The sequence below is a fragment of the Macadamia integrifolia genome, unplaced genomic scaffold (genome assembly GCF_013358625.1).
Source record: "Macadamia integrifolia cultivar HAES 741 unplaced genomic scaffold, SCU_Mint_v3 scaffold2305, whole genome shotgun sequence".
Lineage (NCBI taxonomy): Eukaryota > Viridiplantae > Streptophyta > Magnoliopsida > Proteales > Proteaceae > Macadamia > Macadamia integrifolia.
In genome coordinates this window covers 16,548-38,607 of record NW_024868626.1, presented here as the reverse complement: position 1 = coordinate 38,607, position 22,060 = coordinate 16,548, and the positions used below count along the sequence as shown (strand labels likewise).

The window sequence follows — 22,060 nt, the reverse complement described above, 5'->3', positions numbered from 1 at the left end:
ATATGCAGCCTATATATACAGTTTCCCAAAATAGGGACTCTCATCATGTAAACCAAATATAGAGTTTCCTAATGTGGAGAGAACTCCTATATCGGTTAATAATGAGGTTCTTGCATCCGGTTGAGTGGGAAATCAGTCATTGCCAGAGAGAGGCTAACTCTATTGCTGACTTTCTTTCCAAATTTGCTGCACATTTTGATATCTCTAACCCTGTGACGGCTTGGCCGGCTTTGGCCAAGAAGGATGACGCTTCGGGTCGTCCCAGATATAGTATGACTTAGTGTCTTTTTCCTTTGTGATCTATTTGTTGTGTCTCATGTGTGGTTGATGTGGTTGGATCTTCTTTTTCTACTGATGGAAATGTCGACAGTGGATTACGAGGTTGACCTCAGTCATCTTGTTGGCTATTTTGGTGTCTCTTTTTGGCTCCATTCAGTTTGTAAATTATTCCATTTTTTTCTTCTATATTTTATACAAATGATTCTTAGTGAAAATAAATTTAAAACATGTATCGTCTATTTAAATTTTTTTTTCCATTCCATTTTTTATAACTATGTTAAGCAAAAGATAAAATCATATGACCAAGCTATAGGTCAATCCATGGGAAATATATGCTGAAAATAGAATCTGATACACTTAATAATAGAATAAATTAGATTTACATAATATTTGGCTGGATATGTATTGAATTAGTTATTAAAAACTTACCAAATTTGGAAAAAGATCAGCTTTGTATTCCGAAATGTCCAATCATTCCAGCCCCAATGAATCAAATAAAATATCAATTTTATTTTTGGGGGTAAAGATCAAAACTCTATTTAATTATCACATACCAATTGTGTATTTATTTATTGGTTCATTCACTAAAAAATGTAGTTTTTTTATTAGTGTTATTTGTCCCCTACTGCAATATGAAGTGTAGTGGAGACATTGGATCCAATGATCATCAGAGTGAAAATAAAGTGAACATGTTATCACTGAATGATTCCTTATTTTCTCTACTAGTTGGTCTCTTAGATCCTCTGCATTCCGGTTTTTTTCATTGGATTTCTTCTCTTGGAATTTTTGAAAACTTTGAAAGAGTTGTAGAAATAACCAAACACTAAATTTAGTAAATATTTTGTTTAAATTTAGGAATAAAAATAGGAAAACTGTTTCCAAAATTAATGGAAACGAAGAGATATTACTCCATTTATCATTTTAGCTAGTAAGCAGTTCAATACTTATGTTGTCCTCTCTCTCTATATATACTTTGCTAGTTCTCTAAAGTAATATTATCCTCTCTAGTCTCTACTGCTCATCATCTCTTAGTCTCTCAAGATGATAGATTCTTCTCATACCTTTGGTATACTTGTTCTAATGACTCTTTACTATATTGGGTTGTTGTCTTCCATAGTCATTTTAAGTGTTCTGGCCTTGGCTTTGAATACAAGTTGCAATTTTTCGGTAATCTTCAACTTTGGGGACTCAAATACTGATACAGGAGCTGATTCTGCTGCCTTCTCTCTTGTCACCCCACCCTATGGAGACCTTTTTTACCATGCCTACTGGAAGACCTTCAGATGGAAGGCTCACCATTGATTTCATGGGTAGAAATTAAACTTTGTTTCATTATTTCCTAGATTTTTTGTTAAGGTGGGGGGGAAGGAACTCCACCCTCACTACTTATACCTCATAGTTGGGTGTGAACTCAAGCTGTTTCTCTATGAAAACCCCTTCATATAACAATTCCGGGGCTGATCTGAATCGATCTAGACCTAAATGAACTGGGACTGATCAAGATCCCAATTCAGGTTTTTAAAGCCTACCACACCAACACTATATTGGTGATACAAAACCACCTCTATCACACCCCACTCCTGGCAGACCCAACTTACCATTAGAAATACCGGCGGTATGAGTAAGACACGTACCTGTCTTACAAATCTACCAGGATTTCTGATAGCAGTACCTTAACATTTTCACAATCTCACATCACAAACCAGTATAAGTAGTGGAATCAGAGTATAATAGTAGAATTTATAAATAAAATGGGGAAACATCTAATAGTAATATAATAGCAATAACCGAGTTATTAAGTTACATTCATCTATGACATATACTAATCTCAAGAAAATATACAATCCACAATTATATCCAAAAATATCATAATATGATGTACAATCTCACGGGGCGGCATAAGCACAGTGGCCATAAGCATAGTCCTGATCATGCTCCTCTATTTCTGGCATCCACAAGTTGCTCACACCATACTTCGACCTAGAAGATACTGGACCACCCACCATCGGCACCACAATACCTGTATCATCATCTAAAAATGGGGGTAGAAGTGGGGTGAGCTTTCCAACTCGCTCAGTGAGGGGTGGGGCAAGCACATTCAAGCAAGATAATAGCAGTAATAATTTATGATGCATGATTGTGAAAATTAAACACATAGTCCATGATGCTCATGATGCAGTTTATTTGTTTATTTTTCACCTAACAATACAAGCTAAGTCTGGTAAATACTACTACGGCGCATTAGGTTATATCCCTCATCTAGGAAACGACATCGACTATGTTGCAATACAAACCCTATCCGTGATTAGAAGCCTACCGATCCTCGTATTCATCCATGGGTCACCCAGCAAACCCCTGATAACCCCCTTTTGGAAGTCACAGCACCGATAACACATCGGCCACGCCAGACAGGTTTCTGCCTCTGGTAACAATCACATCATACCGTGGGAGTGGCACTTCGGAAAGGCTCATCAAACATACCACAATGGGTTATCCAACACCTCAACCCCTATTAGCAAGAGTGCGTAGCATAGGGAGTGATACCTAACCACATATATACTACATGCCTTCATAATGATACAGTTAGTATGGATTACATGATACCGGAGAGACCTCAGCCACAAAGTGTAATGCATATCCAAAATACAGTCTCAAGTACACGATACCAGAGAGACCTTGGCCACAAAGTGTAACCCGAGACCGTTTACCTAATATAGCATGCAAATAGCATTTGAGTATGGACTATGTAACATCGGCTAGACCTCAGCCACGAAGTGTATCCATTTCCAAATGTAGTCCCGGGATACACGATACCAGTGAGACCTTGGCCACAAAGTGTAACCCGCGACTATAACTAACTCTAATGCACAGAATCAATGCATGAATGCAATATACATACGGCAATCATGGCACCGGTACCACCTCAGCCACGTTGGATTCTGTCTCACACACAAACACACATCCAACATACATACGATGATCACGGTACCGATACCACCTCGGCCACATCAGATCCCATCATACATTCCATATAATTCATATCATGATCGTGAAAAAATGACGGTTTCAATTAAACATATAATTTTAAGCATGTGAGCAATTTAATAAATAATAAACATTTGAAAAATAAACACAGTCTATCCCTCACCTATTATACGATCGATTGTGTTTGGGTTCAAGTACTACCACCGATCGATCAATTCAATTCTGGCTTCGAGGCACGTGCATGTTATTATCCTAGACACAAGGGAATCATACATTAGTACACATCAGAAATTGGGAGGGACCCACAAAGGTCACCCACAAAGGGTATAGACACAGTTCTTAGGTGACAGTACTGTCACCTGAAACACCCACCAAAAATAGGACATTTCCATCGAAAATATCAGTCCTGTTTCGGGTGGAGGTGACAGAGAGCACATTAGGCTCATTTGTCCACCAAAAAAAAACCCACCGGAAATAGCTATAGTGCTTCATGTGCCATATTTTTGGTGGACACAGAAAGGTCCAACTTGAATTGGGGCATTCCGGCTCAGGCCTAATTACCGGGATTTATTCCATAGAGTTTGTTGGGGATGTTCCTAGCATCATTATAAGCCAAGAAAATACTAATTCCACTAAGCCATTTGGGAGATATGTCGATCGAAAGATCAAAACCCTATTTGGTCTTTTGGCATTACATGTTGCCGGAGCTCACCGGGCTTAGTTGAGCTCGGCAACAACACCGGGAGGGTAGAACACCCATCCTACAACCCTAACATGGTGTATACACCAAGATTCCATCCATTCCTAGCTTTTTCTAGGTCAAAATAAAGAGAGAGAGTGGCATGAGAGGTTACACTTACCTCCAGTAGCGATTCCGACAACAAGGCGGTAGCCGGCACCAAGGTAGGCCTTCAATCCCCTTCTCCTTCCTCTTCTTCTTCTTCCTCTCCTACGTTGGGCAGAAGGGAAATGAGGAAATGAATCCTCATTTCCCAACTTATAACTTAAGTTGGGCCTAAGGGTCTATTTAGTTTTGGCCTCTTTTAAACCAATCGGGTTAAAATGAGTTTTGAGACATGAGGACCCACACATTTAGGTCCATAAGGTGCTCACATCAAGAGGAAGGTGTGGAGGATGATTTGGGATCATCTAGAACCATTTACAATGCAAGTGGTGGGACCCACGGGCATCAAAACCTCCACAGCAGCTAGTGTACCCACCAGAAATAGGCACCGGATTCATGTCAAGGCTGCCTCCGGTGGTCAAGACAGCCTGCTGTCTTGACAGCTTACTATCCTATGGTTGGCCTCGCACAGGTGGCTGTCCTCGGACATGCTCAAGGCCTTTCAACAATTATGACGTATACCAAAAATCAAGTGTGGGGGAGTTAGGTCACTTACCGTCTAGAATCGGAAGGTATGAACCCCCTCCAATTAGACAAGCATACAATGCATGAACATGTGGGGTCATCCCTACCCCTTCGGCAATGCGTAACTATGAGCCAAAACCTAGTCATACTTCTAATCTCTGATCAGAGGCCTATCACAATAGTTTTAAATTATACTGGATTAGGGCACGGGTGTAACATACCCCCCCCACCTTACAAGAATTTCATCCTCGAAATTGAGCATACCTAGAAAATCAAACAATCTAGGATACTACTTCATCATTTCATCTTCTCGCTCCCAGGATGCTTCTTGTTCGGGGTGGTTCATCCATTTCACCTTGACGAAGGAAACGGTGCGGTTAAGAAGAACATGGTCCTTCCGATCAACAATCTTCTCTGGATACTCCATATAGGTAAAGTCCTCATCTAGCTCACGGGGGTATGTTAGTCAAGACATGAGTCGGGTTAGAAGTGTACTTCCTCAACATAGATACATGGAAGACATCATGTGTACCTTCCAACTCTGGCGGCAAGGCTATCCGGTAAGCCACCAGTCCGATCCTCTCTAGTACATCATACGGTCCCATAAACCTTGGACTAAGCTTTCCCTTCTTGCCGAACCGCATCACCCCTTTAACTGGGGAGGTTTGCAAGAAGACCTTGTCTCCAATGCAAAACTCTAGATGTTTCCTCTTAACATCTACGTAGCTCTTCTGTCTAGACTGAGCTGCCTTGATCCTTTCTCTGATCACATTCACTTTCTCACCAGTAGCCTATATCAAGTCTGGACCCAAAATATGCCGCTCACCAACCTCATCCCAATAGAGTGGAGTCCAGCATTTCCTTCCATACTGCGCCTTGAATGGGGACATCCCGATGGTGGCCTGATAACTATTGTTGTAGGAGAACTCAATAAGGGAAATGTGCTCATCCCCACCATAACTCAAATCCAAGGCACATGCTTGGAGTAGGTCCTCCAATGTCTGAATAGTCCTCTTTGACTGACCATTGGTTTGAGGGTGAAAGGCAGTGCTGAAATCCAATTGTGTGCCTATAGCCTTCTACACACAGGTCTAGAAATTGGAAGTGAACCTAGGATCTTGATCAGAGATGATACTGATTGGTACACTATGTAACCTGATGATGTTATCCACATACAACTTGGCCAACTTGTCTACAGAAAATATGATCTTGATTGGGATAAAGTGAGCTGCCTTTGTCAAGCGGTCTGCAACTACCCAAATGGCATCCATACCCTTCTGTGTATGGGATAGGCCTGTGACGAAGTCCATGGTAATATTCTCTCATTTTCACTCTGGAATAGGCAGGGACTGAAATAACCCATAAGGCCTCTACCTCTCAGCCTTGACTTGCTGGAATGTGAGGCATCTAGACACATGCGTGGCCACATCATTCTTCATTCCTCTCCACCAGTAGGAGCCTTTGAGATCCTTGTACATTTTAGTGCTGCCAGGGTGAATGAGTATAGAGAGCTATGTGTCTCTCTCAAAACTGTCTCTCAATTCAGCATCACTGGGCACACACAACCTCCCTTTGAACTTGAGGATCCCACTTTCAGTCATCGAGAAATCTGGGTCCTTTTGGGTTCCTTCCTGGCATTCTGCTATCAGCTTCTGTAGCTCTGCATCAATAACCTGAGCTGTAGTGATCCTATCCACCAGACTAGGTTGTACCACCAATGCCGATAGTGATAATGTGACACCCTCTACTAACAGCTCCAAGTCTAGCTTCCTGGCCTCCTCTAAGAGATAATCATTGGTGGTCAGTGATGCCAGAGTCAGTGACTGGGATTTTTGACTAAGTGCATCAGCTACCACATTGGCATTTCCTGGGTGATAATAAATAGTACAATCATAATCCTTCATTAGCTCCAACCAACTCCTCTGTCTCATGTTGAGCTCCTTTTGGGTGAAGAAGTACTTGAGGCTCTTTTGGTCACTAAAGATCTCACTCTTCTCACTATACAGGTAGTGTCTCCAGATTTTTAGTGCAAAAATCACAGCTACCAACTCCAAATCATGGGTGGGGTAGTTCTAATCCTTCAACTAACGGGATGCATAGGCAATGACTTTCCTGTGCTGCATCAATACACAACCCAATCCCAGCTTGGAGGCATCACTATAAACAACCATACCACTTGTACAGGTCAGAATAGTAAAAAATGGAGCTGACGCCAACTTTTGCCTTAGCTCCTTGAGGCTTTTCTCACAAGCATTAGACCACTCAAATTTTACACCCTTCCGTGTGGGTTGGGTCATTGGAGTAGCAATACGAGAGAAGTTCTCAATAAACCTCCTATAGTATCCGACCAATCCTAGAAAACTACGTATGTCTACTACACTCTTAGGAGTCTCCCATTCTAGAACTGCCTTCACCTTGCCTGGGTCAGCCTCTATACCCTTGGCTGAAACAATGTTGCCTAAGAATGCCACCTATGACAACCAAAACTCGCACTTGCTGAATTTGGCATAGAGTTGCTTCTCTCTCAGCCATTGCAGTACCAACCTCAGGTGAACAGCATGTTCCTCTGCACTCTTGGAATAGACCAAAATGTCATTAATGAACACTATCACAAACTTATCTAAGACATCCTGGAATACCTGGTTCATCAAATCCATAAATGCGGCCGGAACATTGGTCAACCCAAATGACATTACCAAGAACTCGCAATGTCCATACCTTGATCTGAAGGCTGTCTTACTAACATCATTGTCCTTGATCCTGAGCTGGGGGTAGCCTGATCTAAGGTCGATCTTAGAGAACACCTTGGAACCCTACAACTGATCAAATAAATCATCAATCCTTGGCAAAGGTTATCGGTTCTTGATAGTTAGCTTATTAAGCTCCCAGTAATCGATGCACAATCTCATACTTCGATCTTTCTTCATGACGAACAAGACCAGTGCTCCCCATGGTGGCACACTAGTTCTAATAAATCCCTTCTTCAAAAGATCTTGAAGTTGCACTTCTAATTCCTTCAACTCTGTGGGGGCCATACGGTAAGGGGCCTTTGATACTGGTGCCAAACCGAGGAGTAGGTCTATAGCAAACTTTGTCTCTCAGTCCGGTGGCAAACCTGTCAAGTCATCTGGGAATACATCGGGAAATTCCCTCACCACATCTAGCTCGATTAATGGCCTAATCTCTACCTCAGTATCCCTCATAGATGCTAAGTAGCCTTAACATCCCTTATCCAATAGCTTCTTCATCTGGAGTGTGGATATAATAACTTTCTTGGGTATCTTGGGCTTATCCCCTTAGAACATAAACTCATCATCATCATGAGGTCTAAAAATGATAGCTTTCTCCTCACATAGCACACTGGCTCTAAGTGGACAACCAATCCATTCCTAAAATCACACCGAAGTCGGTCATATCCAACTCGATCAAGTGAGCATTCAACTCATGATCACCTATAGTCACTAGGCAAGGCTATAAATAGTTCAAACCCACTACACTTCCTGTAAGGGTACTCATAGCCAAACATTGAGTCAGTCCCTTAGGTGAAATTCCCATCTTCTTTGTAAATGCCGGTGACACAAATGAATTCGAGGCTCCTGATTCAAATAACACATTTACAGGAAATAATGATATCAATAATGTACCTGTCACTACACCGGGTGCAGCCTCAACATCTTCTGCAGTCATAGCAAACACTCTACCCTATGGTCTCTGGCCTTGTAGGGGTTGTGTTGGCCTAAGGGCTAAATATGTCTACTGGCACCTAGATGGCATAGTGTAGGGTGCATCACCTGGCCTTCGGTGGGGGCAGGTCCTCGCCATGTGGCCCGACTGATCATAATGAAAACATCTCGGGCCCAATCCCAAAGACTGTGATACTGCACTAGATTGGGAGGATTGGGAAGTCTGACTAGCATCAGGCCTCCTAAACTGCACTAGAGTTGGGTTGGCGTAAGGCACTCGGAAAGTTTTGCTGCCTCCTCTAGAATTAGTAGATCCCATTGGCCTCTTTCCCATTCCTTGCTGAGCCGTGTCGTTATCCCTATGCTGGTCTTTAATAGACTTGGCCACTTGGACCACCTCAGCATTGGTTTGCAGTTTCAAACCCACAATGGTTGACCCAATACTTGGCCTCAACCCTTTCTCAAACTTCTTTGCTTTGGCTCTATCACCTCTGAGATGCTTAGGAGCAAAATGGAATAGCTTCTCGAAGCGTTGCTGATATTCGAGCATAGATCGGGAACCCTGAACCAACTGAGAGAACTCACTCTCTTTCCTATCCCGAAAGCTTTCTGGAAAATAATTCTCAAAGAAAGCCCCTTTGAAGTCTGACCAAGTAGGGTTCGGGTTACTAGCCCTCAGAATAGGCTCGGTGGCACTCCACTGCTTCATTCTGTAACTGATAGGCCACACATAAAATTTTTTTCTCATTAGTGTAGCCCATCAATCTAAAAACGTTATCCATTCCACCAATCTATCTTGATGGATACAATGGGTCTTACCCCACCTTGGAGAAACATGGGCCCCTAAGCCATTGAAACTTCTCTGTCATCTTTGTCAAGTCTGTCCAGCCCTCTACATGGGCTTGAGATTGCTCTGGCATCGGATCTTGCACATACCCATGCACTTGTGCCCCACTAGATGTTTGAAGGGTAGCCGATCCAGTGGGTATTGGAATGGCTGTCGGTGGAGTAGGAGGTGCGGGCGGTGCATTGCGGGCTTCCATTGCTGCTTGGATTCTATTATCCATCCCAGCCATAAACTGATTTTATCTTTCTTCCACTTCTTGCATCATGTTATTCATGATAGATGCCACATCCTGGGCCGTAAGTATAGGCGAGGCTGGAGGTGTATTGTGGGGTCTACCCCGATTTCGATTTCGTGTAGGGGAAGTAGGAGGTGACGGGCATGATTGGGATCGGAATTGTGTGTTCTAACATGACATGATTCCTATTAAGGAATCTGATTAGTACACATGCATAAATAAGGTTACATGTAATTGGAACACACGTATACACAGTGGGTCCCACACATATACCATAGTCAAAATTAGGGTTAGGGCATGCATAAGTGGGATCCACACATATTAAGATCTGATCGTGCACACATCCCAAAGTAGCACACCATCAAGGACCCAAATAAAAACTTAGGTTTGAAAATTTAATATGATTTATTTTTTAATTGAATCCACCAAAAACAGGGAGTTAAACTACCAAAAATATGGATTAACCCATCGGAAATATCATTGGTATTTCCGGTGAGCAAAATAGGGGCTAAAACCAATTTTTCCCTTTCACCGAAAACAGGCACCAGAAGCATGCCCAGTGTTTCTGGTGGCACCAAATTGGCCATAAATTGGCTTGGGCCTTGGGTTATTCACACAAAACCCTATTTTCTCTTGTCAGAAAGGTGTGGAAATAGCCAAGGAGCCTTTTGCTACCCATTCCCTAACTTCCTTGTGCTATTTCGCAATCAATTGGAGCTGCATTCGCATCCAAGGTATGTTTTCTCTCTTTGAAACTTAGTTTTTTGTGATTTTCTTCTCTGTGAGTTTTGCATTAGACATTTAACTAGGTTTTCCATTCCAAATCCTTAGGGATCATCTTGTGAAATTGTCTGGACACCATGTACGTACCCGATGTGCTCTTATACAAGAGGAGCAAGATGCCACTGAGCAGTTCAACCCAATCCTGTTCCGCTCTGTGGTTGAGCGAGACCGTTGGGAGTTCTTTAAGGTTTAAGCACCACAACGTCAACCCAAGAGTTTATGTGAGAACCAACAACTTTCATGCATTCTGTCTTCGTCAACGGTTTGAGGAGATCATGTGGTACTACATCCTAAAACCAATCGATACTACTATGCCACCCTGGTCAGGCTATTCTACTCCAACATGGAATGCGTGAACCAGGGTACTGAAGAGATGTGGATCACCTCCTACGTGAAGGGGGTGGAGATCCCCTTTGACATGGGGTAGCTGACAAATATTTTAATGATCAGCAATGCAGGTGATCTAGTGTACTGCCCTCCTCGAACTCCGGTATATGAATTTTAGAGTCCCGACACCTTCCAGGAGATCAATGACATGTTGACTAAGGAAGCCATAGGATGGAACTTTTAAGTCAACTACTTTGCCACTCCAAAGGTTGTCTACTATGCAATTCATCTAAATGTCCTCCCCACCTATGGACATTATAATGAGGTATCTGCTATGAAAGTCTACGTGACATACTGCATGTACATGGGGGTACAGATACGCTGGCCTTAGCTCCTAATGTAGACCATGGTAACTAGGTCTGAAGGGTAGGATCATCGAGTAGGGATCCTATGCTATGGGAGGATATTAACTGACATCTTCTGCCGCTTTGGGGTGGACTTGGAGGGCGAGGCACAATTGGGTGAAGAGGTCACAGACTTCAACCAAGACTCACTGAGGAAGATGACCATAGATTTAAGGGAGGTGACACCTATCCCAGGAGAGGGTTAGCAGCCTATAGAGATAGAGGGTGGCGGTGTCGGTGAGGCAGGAGAGAAGCTACTGGGGTTAGTGGGGCTCCACCACTTGATCCCCAGGCTATGGGTATCTATGGCGGCTTCTACATCTTAGAGCACTAGGGCTGCAAGGCCTTATGGTCTCAATGATGATATGGCCCATCTGGATACCACTATATCATTGATGAGGAGTATGGACAGCCGCCTTGAGAGCATGGACAGGACCTATTGTCTTATGGACAATAGAGTGGCCTCCCTAGAGGCATAGATGCAGGCGATGGTCTTCCACCTCGGCATTCCGATGTCTCCTCCAGGAATGCATGGTCTGAACAAGGCTCAAGGCCAAAAATAGAACCAATAGCAATAGTAGCAGTAGTAAGAATAGTGGCATCTTTGTCACTGTAGCCTTTAGGATTTTGATTTTCCTATTTTTATTTGAGTCTAATGTTTTTAGGTTCAGTTGAACTTTTTCATTATGTCATTTGCTTCAGTTGTTTAATTTCCTAGACTTAGGCTAGGTAGGATTTCTTGCTTTCGGTACTTTAATTTTTATAAAAAGTGTAAGCTATGTATTCAATTTCTTTATTGTAATGAAACGACTTTAACACCTATACTTGTCTCCTAAAGTACAATTGCTATTATTGTTGTCTTGAGATTTTTATTAAATCCTAGTTTCCCCAAAATCATGGTTTGGCTGAGATTGTGAGTTAAGGCAGAGATTCACGCTCTGATACCATATCTGTCACACCCCACTCCCGGCAGACCCAACTTACCATTAGGAATACCGACGGTGTGAGTAAGACACGTACCTGTCTTATAAACCTACCAGGATCTCTGATAGCAGTACCTTAATATTTTCACAATCTCACATCACAAACCAATATAAGCAGCAGAATAAGAGTATAGTAGTGGAATTTATAAATAAAATGGAGAAACATCTAATGGTAATATAATAGCAATAACTGAGTTATTCTGTCACATTCATCAATGACATATACTATAATCTCAAGAAAATATACAATCCACAACTATATCCAAAAATATCACAATATGATGTACAATATCATGGTGCTGCGTAAGCACAGTGGTTGCAAGCACAGTCCTGATCGTGCTCCTTCGTTTCTGGCATCCACCAGTCGCTCACACCATACTCCGACCTAGAAGATACTGGATCACCCACCATCGGCAACATAATACCTGCACCATCATCTAAAAAGGGGTGTATTGATGAGCACATTTATGTGTGAAATCGAGGGTAAAAAAGCATGCATTTTATATATTTAGAATGGAGCTACCTTGGATTTTACTCTCTTCTGTAGGTTTTGTATTTTAAAGGCTTTAAGCATTATCAGATGTCATATCTCTCCAACAACAACTACCTAGTGTAGTTGGTGAGCTACGGTGTGCAAAATTCCCTTTCTCACCTAGAGATCTCAAGTTCGAATCTCATGGTTTTCTTTTTTTGGAGAATTTTGTTGAAGATTTCCTACTTTTCACTCACTTAAAGCACTAAGGGCATGGAGGGGATTTCCACATCAAATTAGAAGCAAGGAAAATTGTGGAAGTGTTCCTGCGCAAGAAGAGAAGAAAAAAAAAGGAGAAATAAATCTTGTCCAAATCTTCTCTCTCCTCCACATCATCACCAAAAGATTGTCCAAATCACACATAGCAAGAAGAAAAATCGTCCCTTGGAGGGAGAAAAAGAAGAGAAATAAATTTAAAAAAAAAAAGAAAGAAAATAAGCAAAAAGAAATTATAGGAAATTTCTCCAAGTTTATTTCTCTCTTCTCTCTCCTCCACCTTAGCACTTTTGGTCACTACCAATTGTGGGTTTCTCCCTTTTAGGAAAGAGAAATTTGTTACCCTACCTCCCCATTCCCTATAAATACAACTCATGTAAGAGGAGGGGAGACACTTCATTCTTCTTTTAGGTTTTTTTTAGTTGCTCTATCTCTTTCTCTAGTTTCCTCTGTCTTTAGCTCTAGTTCTAGGTTTATGTTTTAAACACTTTTGTAAGTTCTTTTTATTCAATTAATGCAAGCACTTTTGTTTTTGATTCAGTTTTTTTATTTTTATTGTTTAGGCAATTGAAGTTGTAATTTTCAAGTTCTAGTTCTAGGCTTAGTTATAGGTGACAAGAACAAGCTATGAAGCATGTCTTTCAAGTTCCATTTTTTTTTTCTTTAGATTTGTTTTCTCTAGTACTAAAAATTTTAGATTTGGTTTATTCCAGATCAGGTTTTTAGTTTTGGTAGTATCTCAAATCGATCAAGTTTGTAGTTCAAGGGTTTCAAGTAAGTAGGCTCCCTCAATAGTCTTCTCTCCCCCCTCTCATTCCCTCTTCTAACTACCATTTCTTTATTAATTTAGGATTTTAATTTCAGTCGTTACATTATTGCTATCCCTTTCCCCTAAGGTTCATGGCTAGTGTATGTGTTGGCTTTGCCCCTTCTAGCCATAAAACCATAAATTTATTGCTTTTATTTTAATTATCTCCCTTTCCCTAAAGCCAAGTAGAGTAACCGTTGTAAGAGTGACTCTCTGGTCAAGTAGGGAAGCTCATATTATGATGCATCTCTTGGTCTAAGTGGAGAAACTTACTTGTGAGTCTCTCTAGCTTTCTCCCCTTTCTTTTACTTTATTTTTATTTCAGCATTTTTTTCCTTTATTGTTTTTTTTTAAATTGCGTGGGTTGTTTATTTTCAGTTATTTATTTATTTAATTTTAATTACTTGGTTTGCGTCTTTAAATTCTTAGATGACGAATGGTTAGGATGTTATTTTAGATACATATATTTAGGACGGTAATTAGAATTAGATCACAACCATTAATCGGTTCACTTTTGCATTATTAAAAGAAGTAAAAAAATAAAGTGGCTACTCTCCCTGTGTTTGACCCGTAGCTACACTGATTCATACGCTTGCAGTTACATTTAAAATCTCAAACATGTATACTTGGGGTGTGCTTTTCAACTTGCTCAGTGAGGGGTGAGGCAAGCACATCCAAGCAAGATAATAGTAGTAATATTTTATAATGCATGATTGAAAAATTAAACATATAGTCCATGATACTCGTAATGCAGTTCATTTGTTTATTATCCACCTAACAATACAAGCTAAGTCTGGTAAATGCTACTACGTCGCATTAGGCTGTATCCCTCATCTCAGAAACGACATTGATTACATAGCGATACAAACCCTAGCCGTGATTAGAAGCCTATCGGTCCCCGTATGTATCAATGGGTCACCCAGAAAACCCCTGATAACCCCCTCCTGGTAGTCACGACACTGGTAACACATCAGCGACGCCAGATAGGTTCCCGCCTCCAGCAACAATCACATCGTACCACGTGAGTGGCACTTTGGAAAGGCTCATCAAACATATCATAATGGGTTATCCAACACCTCAACCCCTGTTGGCAAGGGTGCGTAGCATAAGAAGTGATACCTAACCACATATATACTACATGCCTTTATAATGATACAATTAGTATGGATTACACGATACCGGAGAGACCTCGGCCACAAAGTGTAATCCATCTCCAAGTATAGTCTCGGGTACACGATACCAAAGAGACCTTGACCACAACGTGTAACCCAAAGCCATTTACCTAATCTAACATGCAAATAGCAGTTGAGTATGGAATACGCAACACCGGTAATACCTCAGCCACGAAACGTATCCATTTCCAAATGCAGTCCCGGGGTACATGATACTAGTGAGACCTTGGGCACAAAGTGTAACCCCAACTACAACTAACTCTAATGCACATAATCAATGCATGAATGAAACATACATAAGGAGATCATGGCACCGGTACCACCTCAGCCATATCGGATTCCATCTCACACACACACACACACACATCAAACATACATATGGTGATCACGGTATCGGTATCACCTCGGTCACATCAGATCTCGTCATACATTCCATACAATTCATATCATGATCGTGAAATGAAAATTTCAATTAAACATATAATTTTAAGCATGTGAGAAATTAAACAAATAATAAACATTTCAAAAATAAACACAATCCATCCCTCACCTATTTTATTATCAGTTGTGTTTGGGTTCTAGTACGACCACCGATCGATCAATTCAATTGTGGCTTCAAGGCATATGTACATCACTATCCATACACAAGGGAATCATATGTCAGTATGCATTGGAAACATCGAGAGGGACCCAGACAGGTTACCCCCATAGGGTACAGACATAGTTCTTAGGTGATAGTATTGTCATCAGAAACACCCACCAAAAATAAGGCATTTCCACCGGAACTATTAGTCCTGTTTCTGGTGGAGGTGATAGAGAGCACATTAGGCTCATTTTTCCACCAGAAACAACCCATTGGAAACAACTATAGTGCTTCATGTGCCATATTTCCGGTGGACACAGAAAGGTCCAACTCGAATTAGGGCTTTTCAGCTCGGGCTCGATTGCTAAGATTTATTCTGTAGAGTTTATAGAGGATGTTCCTAGCATCATTCTAAGCCAAGAAAATTCCAATTCCACCAAGCCATTTGGGAGATATGTCGATCAACAATCGAAATCCTAGTTGGTCTTTTGGCATTACATGTTGTCGGAGCTCACCGGGTTTGGTTCAAGCTTGACAACAATACCAAGAGGGTAGAACACCCATCCTACAACCCTAACATGGTGTATACACCAAGATTCCATCCATTCCTAGATTTTTCTAGGTCAAAATGAAGAGAGAGAGTGGCATGGGAGGTTGAACTTACCTTCGGCAACGATTCCGGCAACAAGGTGGTAGCCGGCACTAAGGTAGGCCTTCAATCCCCTTCTCCTTCCTCTTCCTCTTCTTCTATTCCTCTCCTACATTGGGTAGAAGGGAAATGAGAAAATGAATCCTCATTTCCCAACTTATAACTTAAGTTTGGCCTAAGGGTCTATTTAATTTGGGCCTCTTTTGAACCAATTGGGTTAAAATGAGTTTCGAGACATGAGGACCCACACATTATTAGGTCCATAAGGTGCTCACATCAAGAGGAAGGTGTGGAGGATGATTTGGGATCATCCAAAACCATTTACGATGCGAGTGGCGAGACCCACAGGCATCAAAACCTCGACAGCAGCCAGTGTACCCACCAGAAATAGGCACCAGATTCATGCCCAGGATGCTTCTGGTGGCTTGTTTTGGGTGGTCAAGACAACCTGCTGTCTTGACAGCTTGCTGTCCTATGGTTGGACTCGCACAGGTGGCTGTCCTCAGATATGCTCAAGGCCTTTCGGTAATTATAACGCATGCCAGAAATCAAGTGTGGGGAGTCAGGTCACTTACCACCTGGGATCGGAAGGTATAAACCCCCTCCAGTTAGACAGGCATGCACAGCCACGAGCCAAAACCCTGTCGCTCTTCCGATCTCTGATCCGAGGCCTATCATAATAGTTTCAAATTATACTGGATTAAGGCACGGGTGTGACAACCTCACTAGAGGTGGAGTGAGGTGAGTCTCTATCCAACTCACCCCATTGCCATTCCTAATATTTGTAGTGAAAACCACAGAATATGTTGCTTTCAAGCCGTTTACGTTGGGAGACTGAAATTGACCAATGCTATAGGCTAGGAAGTAAAGTAGTGTTTAGATCAAATAGTATGAGTTATAGGTAATGGGATTAAGCTTTAAGGAGTCCCCCAACTGTACACCCCCCTTCCCCCTGCCTTTTTCCCTTTTCTTTTGAGCTAAAAATCTACAAACAAAGAGATGGCTACATGAATCCTATTTTTTCATCGAATCTCTTATTGTTAATACAAAGGAAATAGAACAGTTATTGACTTGATCATTGTTTTTAAAATAATGAATATTTTGATCAGCTGAAAGATTTGGATTACCTAACCTCAGTGCATATCTCGATTCATTGTAAACTAGCTTCATCCACGGGGCTAATTTCACAGTATCGGGGGCAATAATCAAGTCGTCGGATAAAAGCCAAACTGGGAGAGGACCTAGCCCCTTCTACTTGGATGTGCAAGTCTCCCAGTTCCAACAATTAAAATCCAAATCATAGTTAATCAGGAACCGAGGTAATTATTTAATTAGTTAAAATCCCTCTATAGCAATAAATCATTTCGCAGTACCGGTTCATAAAATCCTATTCATCACACAAATTTGTTACCCAAGGAGGAGTTTTTGGTCAAGCTTTGTAATCATTTGATATTGGTCAAAATGTTATCGATTTGGGTTTATTCAGCAACCAATCTCTAGAGGAAATCAAAGCTGACATTCCTGATGTAATTAGCAAGCTCTCCAAGAATATTCAAGTAATTAATAATATTTGAACCATCTTAATAACCAGGTAAATTCATTATTTCCTAGATAGTAGTGTTGTTGGTGTGTATCTGTTGTTGAGGTTCTTAAGTTTTCATTAATCATAATATGGATTTGTATATTGTGTTGCAATTGGGCCACCCAGTCCATGAGCAAATGGCTTGTAAACTATATTAGGTTAAACAAAAACCGAATTGTCTAGCAAACGGGATTAGATAATGAAATCAAGATCCTTAATTTTAATTTTTTTTCAAATTTATTTTTTCCATTTTAATTTTTTAGTGAAATGGATGTAAACTTAACATTGAATGACTTAACTTACTATGTCTCCATTTATTGGTTATAATTAGTTTGTCATCGGTTTAAAGGGTTCAGTTAGGTTTAAACCATTCAACTAAATGATCTCAATTTTGAAACCAACAATAGACCACTTCTTAAACGATTTCATGAATTCTATGTCAATGGATTGGTTTGGTTTTGATAAATGATTTACAGTTTGATTTTCATACCCTTATGGATGGATGTGGTTCTAATTTGAAGGCAGTGTATGATTTAGGAGGGAGATCATTCTGGATCCATAACACAGGTCCTATTGGTTGTTTTGCATATATCCTTACAAACTTTCTAGTGAGTAATGCATCTAACATAGATAAAGCTGGTTGTCCAACTCCTTATAATGAGGTATCACAATACTTCAATCAGAAGTTGAAGGAAGCTGTTGTGGAAATGAGAAAGCAACTTCCCTTGGCTGCCATCACATATGTGGACATTTACTCTGTCATGTAGCTCCTCATAAGCCAACCTCAGGACTTTGGTAAGTCATCATCATCTAAAATTTTAGAGAGAAAGAGAGAGAGAGAGAGAGAGAGAGAGAGAGAGAGAGAGATATGATTGACACATTTGTGATTCTTTGTGCAGGATTTCAGCAACCACTGGTAGCTTGTTGTGGCTTTGGAGGCAAATATAACTTCAGCAATACCGCACGATGTGGGCAGACAGTAGTTGTGGATGGGAAACTAACATTCATAGGATCTTATACAAACCCTTCTGTTAGAGTTAACTGGGATGGAAGCCATTTAACCGAGGTAGCTAATAAATTTATTGTCGATCAAATTGTGACTGGAAAATTTTTAGACCCACCAATCTATTTACAAAATGCATGCAATAGGGATGAATCTTCCGCATAATCAGATTACCCTAGATATCTAGAGTTTGATCTATCTATTGTTTGTAATCTGTATTGATAATATGTTATGAAATAATGAAGTCTTTAATTTTTACCCTTTAATTAATTCAAGAAAACAAAAACTCTTAAGTGATTTATGAAGGGATGAAGTTGACTCTGAGAAAAAAGATGTTCTTAATCGTCCATTTGAAACATCGCTGACATATAACCATTTTTCAGTCATGTAATTGCAACTTTCATTCCATTTCTAGATCCTTATTTATCAAGGGAGCTTAGGCTACTTCTTCTAGTTTAGTTTCAAGCTCTAGACCAACACTTCTTGTGATTTACTTCCGTAAAACAATGCGTTAACCTCCAAGTAATTGATTCAAGAAAGGGATTGAATAACCTCCATTGTGGAAGAAAGTCCTAGGGAATAGATTTCCTAAGGACAACCTCCACCACTGTCTGTGAATCACATTCCACCCACAGCCTTTCCTCTCCCATCTCCTTTACATACTTCAGAACAATAAAATGGGAGGAGAATTCCACTTTATAGTTAGTTATATTTCCAGGCGGGATAGCATAACTAAATAAAACCAATCTAGAACAATTATGAACCACTCCACCAACCACTGACAAACTTCGATTTCTAAAGAAACACCCATCTATATTCAACTTGACCAATCCAACAATAGGTCTAGTCCACTTCGGCTCTTCAATTGCAAGAGATGTAGAGGTAAATTTTACCTTAAAATCCAGGCTTCTAGATAGAAGGAAATGGACCATTGACCATAAGAGAAGCTCCCTGACATGAGATGACTCCCCAATATTACTCAAGGCCTTCAAAATTAGACCAGATGGATGCTCGTTCTCATCATATCGTCTTCTAATATTTGAACCATCTTAATAACCAGGTAAATTTATTATTTCCTAGGTAGTAGTGTTGTTGGTGTGTATTTGTTGTTGAGGTTCTTAAGTTTTCATTAATCACAATATGGATTTATATATTTTGTTGTAATTGGGCCACCCAGTACATGAGAAAATGCCGTGTAAATTATATTAGGTTAAACCGAAACCGAATTGTTTTATAAACGGGTTTAGATAATGAAATCAAGATAGTTAATTTTATTTTATTCTTTTTTTTTTTTTTTTTGTTTATTCAAATGTCTTTTTCCTTTTTAATTTTTTAGCAAAATGGTTGTGAACTTAACATTGAATGAATTGACTTACTTTGTCTCCATTTATTGGTTTTAATTAGTTTGTCATTGGTTTAAAGGGTTCAGTTAGGTTTAAACCAGTCAACTAAACGATCTCAATTTTGAAACCAACATTAGACCACTTCTTAAACGATTTCATGAATTCTATGTCAATGGATTGGCTCGGTTTTGATAAATGATTTACAGTTTGATTTTCATACCCTTATGGATGGATGTGGTTCTAATTTGAAGGCAGTGTATGATTTAGGAGGGAGATCATTCTGGATCCATAACACAGGTCCTATTGGTTGTTTTGCATATATCCTTACAAACTTTCTAGTGAGTAATGCATCTAACATAGATAAAGCTGGTTGTCCAACTCCTTATAATGAGGTATCACAATACTTCAATCAGAAGTTGAAGGAAGCTGTTGTGGAAATGAGAAAGCAACTTCCCTTGGCTGCCATCACATATGTGGACATTTACTCTGTCAAGTAGCTCCTCATGAGCCAACCTCAGGACTTTGGTAAGTCATCATCATCTAAAATTTTAGAGAGAAAGAGAGAGAGAGAGAGAGAGAGAGAGAGAGATATGATTGACACATTTGTGATTCTTCGTGCAGGATTTCAGCAACCACTGGTAGCTTGTTGTGGCTTTGGAGGCAAATATAACTTCAGCAATACCGCACGATGTGGGCAGACAGTAGTTGTGGATGGGAAACTAACATTCATAGGATCTTATACAAACCCTTCTGTTAGAGTTAACTGGGATGGAAGCCATTTAACCGAGGCAGCTAATAAATTTATTGTCGATCAGATTGCGACCAGAAAATTTTCAGACCCACCAATCTCTTTAGAAAATGCATGCAATAAGGTTGAGTCTTTTGCAGAATCATATTACCCTTGATAGGTTGAGTTTAATCTATCTAGTGTTTTTAATATGTATTGATAATATGTCATGAAATAATAGTCTTTTATTTTTACCCATTAATTAATTTAAGGAAACAAAAACTCTTAAGCGATTTATGAAGGGATGAAGTTGACTTTGAGAAAAAAAGATATTCTTAGTCATCCGATTGAAATATCACTGACATAGCCATTTTCCAGTCATTCAATTGCAACTTTCATTTCATTTTTGGATCCCCGTTTATCAAGGGAGCTTAGTCTGCGGCTTCTAGTTTAGTTTTAAGCTCCAGACCAAAAATTCTTGTCATTCACCTCCTTAAAATAATGCATTAACCTTGAAATAATAAATTCGAGAAGGGGGACTGAATAACGTCCATTGTTGTAGAAAGCCCCAAGGAATAGATTTCCTAAAGATAACCTCACCATTGTCTATGAATCACATTCCTCCCACAGCCTCTCCTCACACATATCCTTTACATACTTTAGATCAATAAAAAGGTAGGAGAATTCCACTTTATAGTTAGTTAAATTTCCAAGTGGGATAGCATGATAAATAAATAACACCAATCCAGAACAATTACGAACCACTCCACCAACCCTTGGCAAACCTAGATTTCCCAGGAAACAACTATCGATATTCAACTTGACTAGTCCAGCAATAGGTGTAGTCCACTTCAGCTCCTCAATTGTGAGAGATGCAGAGGTAAATTTTACCTTAAAATCCAGGCTTCTAGGCAGAAAAAAATCAAAACAGAAATAGTCTCCTGAGAGAGAGAGAGAGAGAGAGAGAGAGAGTATGTCTAAGAGCCCTCTCATGCACACAGGGGACGATCCTGGAGGTGGCCTCCGGCCGGATAAGGGAAGGCAACTCCGGTTAATAGATTTTTGGAAGCCTTCATCATCCTTGGAGTAGGTTGCTTCTGATGGGGGAAAGGATCCTCCTCTTGCAGCGAATAAATCCTTTGCCGCCATAGTTGGCTCTAATATTGAAGAATCTGAAAAATGGGCTTCTCCTGAGAATCCTATTCCAAAATCTTATGCTAATGTGGTAGGCAATAGTCTGGATGATCTGCCAGAACCAGTTCATGTAGAAAACTTGACCAACGTGATCATCCCCCAAGAGGCATACGAGGATCGTTTAAACATATATCATTTTTCCCTGATCGGTTAGCTCAATTTTTGTTTGCTTTCCTTGGATGATGTTTGCAAATAAGCTTGTGAGAGGTGGTGACTCAAGGGTAAAGTGAAGATGGTGCCCATGGGCAAGTGCTTCATTTTTTTTTAGTTTGAATCGGAAGAAGATATGGCTCTGATGTGGAGACAAAGTCCGATGAAGATAGGAAGTCAGTATATCAGGTTTCAAAGATGGCATC

At 40.4% G+C, this 22,060-nt stretch overlaps 1 pseudogene; it reads left to right on the top strand.

Annotated features, from left to right (window-relative positions):
• The first annotated feature begins 1,359 nt into the window (after positions 1 to 1,359).
• LOC122066262 lies at positions 1,360 to 20,688 on the top strand (annotated as a pseudogene).
• The last annotated feature ends 1,372 nt before the right edge of the window (positions 20,689 to 22,060 follow it).